We start from the raw sequence: 9666 nt of genomic DNA, 5'->3' as shown, positions 1-9666 counted from the left end.
CCCATCTCCACAACACCTGATTCTGTAGGTGTGGGGTAGAAGCAAGAATTTGCATTTCTAATAAGTTCTCAATCATTTGTTGTTGTTGTTAAGTGCCATGGAGTTGGATAGCGACCCTGTACAGGGTTTCCGAGGCTATAAATCTTTACGGGAGTAGAAAGCCTCATCTTTCTCCCACGGAACAGCTGGTAGTTTCGAACTGCTGTCCCTGAGGTTCACAGCCCGATTCGTAACTACTACACTACCAGAGCTCTTTCATGAGCAATCATTTAAGGTGCACCTATTGGGCTCTCCATGTGTGGAAGAAAGCAGAGTGATGAGAATTGAAGATGCTTGGCACCAATTAGTCCAATAGACTAATTGTGAACATCTGTCTCCATGAATTTGAGACCAGAAGAATTAAATAGTGCCTGGCAACCCCTACCACATGCTCTGAAAGGAATCACATTAGAAGATCCCAGTTAGAGTGAGAGAAAATGTGAAACAAAATTCAAAATTAATAATAATAATAATAAAGACCAGGATTATTGTTCAGAAAGAGACAGGAGGAACCTAAGACTGTGGCCCTCGACCACCCTTCAGGTATGCTTGGCTGAAAATTGGGGCCACTAGTTTCCAGACCTAAAGGAAGCTGCTTATGTACAAGCAAACATCTCATGGGATTTGATCCCTTAATTTGGAGGTTTAGGGTCATGGTTTCACGGGGCATCCCAGTTACTTGGTCCCATGATGTGCTTCGTGCTTCTGTTCTACCTCCTAGTGTATCGTGTAGTGCCTGGGATCTGAAAAGCTAGCCATCCAAGGCACAACTGGTCTCTAGTCACCTGGAGCAACAGAGGAAGGATAGTCAGGAATAGGAGGAGGATATGGAATGTTCATTGCCTCCATGAACAATTCCTTTGCCATAAGACCAGAAGAATGGTCTTCTGGATGGTGGATGCCTGAATTACTGAACATTTCGATCAAAGGTTCCATAGAAAAGATCTTGAAGTTGCAGAACAGAACATGGGAACAGAACATGAATGGTTTAAAATTAAGACAGGTGTGTGACAGGGTTGTACTCTTTCAACATACTTATTCAACCTGTATGCTGAGCAAATTAAAATTAAGACAGGTGTGTGACAGGGTTGTACTCTTTCAACATACTTATTCATCCTGTATGCTGAGCAAATCAACCTGTATGCTGGGTTCTATGAAGAAAACATGGCATCAGGATTGGAGGAAGACTCTTTAACAACCTGCGATATGCAGATGATACAACCTTGCTTGCTGAAAGTGAAGAGGACTTGAAACATTTACTGATGAAGATCAAAGAGCACAGCCTTCGGTATGGATTACATCTCAATGTAAAGAAAACAAAAATCCTCATCACTGGACCAATAAACAACATTCTTATCAACGGAGAAAAGATTGAAGTTGTCAAGGATTTAATTCTTCTTGGATCAACTACCAACACTCATGGAAGCAGTAGTCAAGAAATCAAATGACGTATTGCATTAGGCAAATTTGCTGCACAAGACCTTTTTAAAGTGTTGAAGAGCAAAGATGTCAGCTTGAGGACTAATGTGCGTCTGACCCAAGATCCCAGATGCTACTCACCAAAGTAGGATGTAGAGCATTATTGTTGTGGACTATGTTAGGCAATTGACTAGGATGTCCCCTGAGACTGTGGTCCTGAGCCCTCAGGCCCAATAACTCATTGCCTTAAGATGTTTGATAATATCTAAGACGTTTTCAAAATCTTGTTCAATATAAGCTCCATCACAATCATAGTTGTGTTTTCAGGAAAGGTAAATACCCATGTACAAATAGACTCCTACAAACGATTTGTGCATATATGCCCACTCTTCCTTCCATACCCACTCAGCCTGTGTCTCAGTCCATGTATCTACCCTCAGAGGACCATTGTTCTAAGGTTGTGTATATATCACTATTTACCTTTGTCCCCTTCAGCCCTTACATACCTCCCTGTGTTCATGATTCTTACGCCAACCTCCCTGTTCTTGAATATTGCCCTCCCCATAACCCGAGTTAACACGTAAATAACTCTCCCTTTCCCCCTGTGCCTGGAAACCATCAAAGAATGTTTCTTTTAGTATGGAAAACTTTTTTGAGTTCTTACAATAATGGTTTCACACAATATTTGTCCTTTTGTGGTTGACTAATTTCACTCAAACGGAGTCCTGGTGTGGCGCTGTGGGTTAATGCACCAGACTGAAAAGCCGTTTGAATTGCAAGGTTGGCAGTTCAAGTTCACCAGCTGCTCCTTGGAAACACTATACAGGGTCGCTATGGGTTGGAACTGACTCGATGGCACTTCACAACAACAACAACAACAACAATTTCACTCAGCATAACATGCTTCAGTTTCATCCAAGTTATGTGGTGCTTTGCAAATTTGTCATTATTCTTTGACACTGCATACTTTCCATGGTTTTATTCATTCTTCAATTGATGGGCACTTAGGCTGTCTCCATCGTTTTATTGTTGTGAATAATGTTGCAGTGAGCATTCGTGTGCATCTTTCTACTCGTGTCCTGGCTCTTATTTCTTGTGGACATATACTCAGTAGAGGGATTGTTGGATCATCCGTTATTTTTATTCCCAGCTCTCTGAGGACATGCCATATCATTTTCCACAGTGGTTGAACCATTTTAAGTCCCACCAGCAATGTAGGAGGCTCCCAGTCTCTCCACACCATCACCAGCATTTGTTCTTTTCTGTCTTTTGAACTTTGTTCTATTAATGTTCATGTGAGATGATATCTCATTGTTGTTTTGATTTGCATCTCTCTAAAGGAGCTCTTGTAGCACAGTGGTTACTAATCGGGCTGCGAACCACAAGGTCAACAGTTTGAAACTACCAGCTGTTCTGCAGGAGAAAGATGAGGCCTTCTGCTCCCATAAAGATTTACAGCCTCGGAAACCCTGTTCAGGGTCGCTATGGGTCGGAACTGACTCGACGGCACTCAACAACAACAAAGGAGTCACAGGAGTCCTGGTGTGGTGCTGTGGGCTAATGCATCAGACTGCAAAGTAGTTTGAACTGCAAGGTCGGTGATTCAAGCTCACCAGCTGCTCCTTGGAAACCGGGTCGCTGGGGATAGGAATTGACTTGATAGCACTTAACAACAACAACAATAAATGGCTAATGATCACAAACATTTCTTCATATGTTTGTTGACTGCCTGAATGTCTTCCTTGTTGAAGTGTCTGTTCATGTCCTGTGACCATTTTTTAATTAGGTTGTTTGCCTTATTCTTGTAGATGTATTGTAGTTTTCTATAAATTTTAGAGATTACTTCCATCTCTGAATATTTCATTGCAAAAAATTTGTTCCCATTCTTTAGGCTCCCTTTTAAGTTTTTTGGTGAAATCTATTGATCCACATGAGTGCCTAATTTTTAGGAGGTCCCAGTCATTCATTTTGTTTTCAGCTGTTTTTGTGTTTTTAGTAATGCTTGATAAGGTATTTATGCCATGTACTAGAGACCCTACGTTTATTCTTATGTTTTCGCTGATAATCTTGATACATCTTGATAGTTTAATTTGTTTTTTCATATTGTGTGAGATATGAGTCTTGATTCATTCTTCTGCAAATGAATTTCCAGTTTTGCCAGCACAATTTGTTGAAGAGAATAGCTCTTCCCTATTTAATGTGTTTTGGCCCTTTGTCAAAGATCAGTTAAGTGTATGTTGATAGATTTACATATGGGTTCTCTATTCTATTCCATTGATATATGTATCTTTCGTTGTACCAGTATCAGGCTGTTTTGGCCACTGTGGCTGTGTAATAAATGGTGAGATCAGGAATAAGAGGCCCCAACATTGTTCTTCTTACACGGTGCTTTGTTTATCCGCAGTCTCTTTCCTTTCCATATAAAGTTAGTGATCAATTTTTCCATCTCTTTAAAGAATGATGTTGGAATCTAGATTGTGCTATATCTATAGATATCTTTGGGTAGTATTGACATTTTCACAATGTTGTCTTCCTATCCATGCACATGGTATATTCTTTTGTTTTTGTAAATCTCTTTTGGTTTCTTGTAGTAGTGTTTTGTAGTTTTCTTTGTACAGGTCTTTTGTGCCTTTGGTTAGCTCTTTTTACTAAGTATTGGTAATCATTTGAGTGTCTATTGTAAATGGTACTGCTTTCCAAATTTACTTTTCAGAATGTCTTTATGTGTATAGAGAAATCCAACTGATTTTTGTATATTGATCTTGTACTCTGCCACTTTGCTTAATCTTTCAATGAGTTCTAATAATTTTCTTGCTGATTCTTTGGGATTTTCTATGTATACGTTCATATCATCTGCAAATAAAGAGAGTTTTGCTTCTTCTTTGCCAGTTTGGATGGCTTTAATTTCCCTTTCTTGCCTTACACCTCTGGGTAAGACTACCAACACAATATTGAATGCTGCTGTTGTTGTTAAGTGCCATCGAGTCGGTTCTGACCCATAGTGACCCTGTATAGGGTTTCCAAGGAGCAGCTGGTGTGCTTGAACTGCCAACCTTGCAATTCAAACGCCTTTGCACTCTGGCGCACTAACCCACAATGCCACACCAGGACTTCATATTGAATAGGAGTGATGATAATGGGCATCCATGTCTTGCTCCTGTTTGCAAAGGCAATGGGCTCAGTTTCTCTAGATTGAGAGTAACGTTAGCTGTTGGATTTGTATCTGTGCTATTAATTGTGTTGAGGAAATTCCGGTCCATTCTTACTTTCTTGAGTGTTTTTTTTTTTTTTTTAAATCAAGAATGGATGCTGCATTTTGTCAATTGCATTTTCTGCATCAATCAATATAATCAGGTGGTTCTTTTCATTTTTTAAATTTATATGGTGGATTACATTGATTGCTTTTCTAATATTGAACCATCCTTTCTTCCGTGGTATGAATAACCCTTGATTATAATGTATTTTTAAAATATGTTGTTTCATTCTACTGGCAAGGATTTTGTTGAGAAATTTTGCATCTATGTTCATGAGGCATATTAGTCTATTAATTTGTTTTTTTTTTAGGGATGTCTTTGTCAGATTTGAGCATAAGGGTTATGCTCGCTTAAAAAAAAGCATTTGAGGATTTCCCAGCTTTTTCTATGTTCTGTAATAGTTTGAGTAAAATTGGTGTTAGCTCTTCTCTGAATATTTGGTAAAACTCACCAGTAAAGACATCTGGGCCCGTACTTTTTTTCTTGAGAGTTTTTTATTGGTCTGATCAATTTATTCTTTTGTTATAGGTCTCTTCAAGCTTTCTACTTCATTCTGTGTTAGTTTAGGTAGGTCATGTTTTTCTAAAAATTTATCCATTTCTTCTAGAATTTCAAATTTATTTGGAGTATAGTTCTACAAAGTGTTCTATTATTATTATTTTTATTTCTATTGGTTCTATTGTAGCATCACCCATATTGTTTCTCATGTGTACTATTTGCATCTTTCTTTTCTTTTTGTTTGCCAATGGTTTGTCAATTTTATTAATCCCTTCAAAGAACCAACTTCTTGTCTTGTTGATTCTTGCTATTGTTTTTCTGTTTTCTGACTCATTTATTTCTGCTCTAATCTTTATTATTTCTTTTCTTCTGGTGACTTTAGGCTTATTTTGTTGGTCTTTTTCTAATTGTTGGAGATGTTGTGTTAATGTGCTGATTTTAGTTTTTCCTTCTCTTTGGATGTGTACATTTACTGATATAAATTGCCCTCTCAGTACTGCTTTAACTGTGTCCCAAAAGTTTTGTTATGTTGTGTTTTTGTTTTCATTTGCTTCAAGGAATTATTTTATTTCATTTTTAATTTATTGTTTTACCAAGTAACTTTTAAGCAGGGTGTTATTCATTTCCATGTATTTGATATTGTTTCCTTGATCTTCCTATTGTTGATTTCTAATTTAATAGTATTGTCATATGCCAAGATAGTTTGCAGTATTTTGATGTTTTAAATTTTATTGAGGCTTGTTTTGTGGCCTAACATATGATTTATTCTGGTAAATGTTCCATGTGCACTAGAAAAGAATGTTTACTGTGCTGTTGTTGTGTTGCTGTTTAGTGTCACCAAGTTGGTTCTGACTCATAGTGTCCCTATGTAGGGTTTCTAAAGACAGCTGGTGGGTTTGAACTGCTGACCTTTTGGTTCTCAGTCCAGTGCTGCTCTGTAAAAATCTATGAGGTCAAGTTGATTGATGGTATTGTTTAGTTCCTCTGTGTCTTTTTTGAGTTTCTTTCCAAATGTTCTGTCCTTCATCAAAAATAGTGTAAAAAAAATTGCCTACTATTATTGTCTTTCTTCAATTCAATTACAGTTTGATTTATGTATTTTGAGGCTTTTTCATTGGGAACATAGATATGTATTATGGTTGCATCCTCTTGTTCAATTGACCCTTTAATCATGAGATAATGCCCTTATTTGTCTCTTGTGTTGGCTTTTGCCTTAAAGTGTATTTTATCAGAAATTAATATTGACATTCTTGCTCATGCTTTATTGCTATTAGCTTGATATATGTTTGCCATAGTTTAATTTTTAATCTATGTTTGTCTTTGTGTATAAGGTATGTCTATTATAGAAAGCATATTGAACGAACCTGTTTTCTTATCCATTCTGCTACTTTCTGACTCTTGACTGGTGCATTTAATCCATTGACACAGATCAGCAGTCTCTTTCTTTTCTTTTGTTTTCTCTAACCCATGCATCATTTAGCCACTTCTCCTAGTACAAGCTATTACAGGACTGGTCAGGGCTGAGTTTGCAGATTTGGAGCAGGGTTATTGAGAATAGCTCCTCCTAACTTCAATGGGACTCACAAGCCTGGAGCTCACCTACATGCACCTTTGTATCTGTGAGCCAGAGGTAGGTTTCTGCAATGCAAATGCTTTCTTATCTCAAGCCACTCACAAAGGCTCAAGATGCCTGCGGCAAGTCTTGGCTGCCACAAATTAGTAGTCACTTCCTTTTTTTCACTACTCAGTTCTCTCTCTTAGTAAGTATTCAGTACACTTCTCTATCACTTTATCTGAAGCTCAGAGTTCTAGGGTTATCATCTGCATCTGTTTCGTTTGCTTTCTGGAATCTTTATCATAGAAAGTCTGTACAGCCTTTCTGCCTAGTCTGCCATCTTTTCCCGTGTCCCTTAATAAGCTTTGTTCTTGATATATTTGCTTTTTCTTTTCTTTTAATGTAAGTGTTGTTGTTGTTAAATGCCACTGAGTTGATTCCAACCCATAGTGACCCTGTATAGAGTTTACAAGTAGCAGCTGGTGAGCTTAAACCACTGACCTTGCAGTTCAAATGACTTTGCAGTCTGACACATTAGTCCACAGCACCACACCAGGACTCCAATATAAGTATGTTGTTGTTGTTGTTAAGTGCCATCGAGTCGGGTCCGACCCATAGCGACCCTGTACAGGGTTTCCAAGGGTGTAAATCTTTACAGGAGTAGAAAGCCTCATCTTTCTCCCGCGGAGTGGCTGGTAGTTTCGAACCGCTGACCTTAAGGTTCGCAGCCCGATTCGTAACCACTACGCTACCAGAGCTCCTTATAGTCATACAATATTTGTCCTTTTATGATTGACTTATTTTTCTCAGCATAGTATCTTCAAGCTGTGTGCATATTATAGCATGTAACAAGACCTACTGAGTCGTATCCATGAATAGATGTGCCACATTTTGTTTATCCATTCATCTGTGGATCTGCATTTAGGTTATTTCCACCTTTTGGTTATTATAAATAGTGTTGCAGTGAACATTGGTGTACACATCTCTTTTTGAGTCTATGGTTTCTTGTCTTTCAAGTATCTATCTAGGAGTAGAATTGCTGGGTCATATGGTAGTTCTATTTTTAGTTTTTGGAAAAACTGCCACAGTGTTTTCCACAACAGCTATACCATTTTGCATTCCTACCAGTATAGGGTAAGAGTTCTGATTTCCCCATATCCTCATCAACATTTGTTATTTTTTGCTTTTGTTTTGTTTTAATCTTAGCTTTCTTGGTGCAGCACTGTAGTATTAGCACAGGACTGCAAGTTTGATTTGAATCAAAAGGCCGGTGGTTCAAACTCACCAGCCACTCCTCAGAAACCCTACATAAGCTTACTATAAGTTGGCGCCAATTCGATGGCACTTAACAGCAACAACAATCCTAGTGATAGAGAAATGGTATTTCATTGTGGTTTTGATTTGCATCTTTCTGATGGTCAATGACACTGAGTATCCTTTTACGTGTTTGGTGACCATTTGAATGTCCTCTGGGGTGAAATGCCTACTCAGTCCTTGGTCCATTTTGTGATTTTGTTATTTGTCTTTTTGTTGTTAGCTTGTCAAAGTTTTTTTTAGATATTTTGGTTATTAGATTCTTATATATATATGGTTTCCAAAGATAGTCTCCCAGTCTTTTAACTTTTTTGGGTAGTCTTTTGATGAACAAACTTAAAAAAAAAATTTTTCATGAGGTCTCATTTATTTATTTTACTTTTGCTATTTGTGATGGTTTTCATTTGCACAGCTAGGTCCTTAACCCATTTTTTTTTTCATTTTTTGTGTGTGTGTGTAATAACCAAAATATCTAAGAAAAACTTTGACAAGCTAACAACAAAAAGACAAATAACAAAATCACAAAATGGACAAAGGACTGAGTGAAGTGTGGATCCTGTTTAATTTTTCTGCATGTGGAAATCCAATTTTCCCAGCACCATTTATTGAAATATTTCTTTCACCACTCAATGGTAAAAGCACCCTTATGAAAAATCAGTTAGTCATAGATCTGTGGGTTTATTTCTGGATTCAGTTCTATTTCATCAGCCTTCGTGTCTGTTATTATACTAGTACCATGCTGTTTTTATTGCTATAGCTGTACAGTATATTCTAAAATCAGGAAGTATGAGTCCTACTTTATTTTTCTCTTTCAGCATTGTTTTAACTATTCAAGACCTCTTGTCATTCTTTATAAAGTTGAAAATTCACTTTTTATTTCTATAAAGAAGGCTTTTAGAAACTTGATCAGGATTACATTGAATCTAGATATAACTTTGAGTAGTCTTGACATCTTAATAATGTTAAGTCTTACAATCATGAATATTCATTTGTCTCTTTTAATCTCGTTCAGCACTATTTTATAGTTTTCATTGTGTAAATCTTTCATGTCACTGGTTAGATTTATTCCTAGGTATTTTATTCTCTCAGATACTATTGCAAATGGAATTGTTTCCCTAATTACCCTTTTAGATTTTTCATTGCTGGTGTATAGAAACCCAACTGATTTTTGTTGGCTAACCGTGTACCCTTCAACTTTGTTAAATTCCTCTATTAGCTATAGAAGTTTCTTTTGGACTCTAGGATTTTCTGTATATAGGATCATACCACCTTTGACTAAATATGATTTTACTTTTTCGTTACCAATGTAATTATCTTTTATTTCTTTTTCTTGTTTTATTATTCTGGCCAGAACAACTTGTGCAATATTAAATAGAAATGGTGAGAGTGAGAATCCTTATCTTAGTCCTGATTTCAAGAGGACAGTTCTAACGCTTTCTCACTTAAGTATAATGTTGGCGATTCACTTTTCATATATGCCCTGAAACATATGGAGAAATTCCCCTTAAATTATAAAGAAAGAATTCCCCATCTTCTTTAGGGTTTTCATTCAGAAAGGGGATTGGATTTAATCTAATGCTTTTTCTG

This window comes from Chrysochloris asiatica, unplaced genomic scaffold (genome assembly GCF_000296735.1).
Source record: "Chrysochloris asiatica unplaced genomic scaffold, ChrAsi1.0 scaffold00062, whole genome shotgun sequence".
Taxonomy (NCBI): Eukaryota; Metazoa; Chordata; class Mammalia; order Afrosoricida; family Chrysochloridae; genus Chrysochloris; species Chrysochloris asiatica.
The sequence above is the reverse complement of the archived record's forward strand: the minus strand, read 5'-3'. Positions refer to the sequence as shown.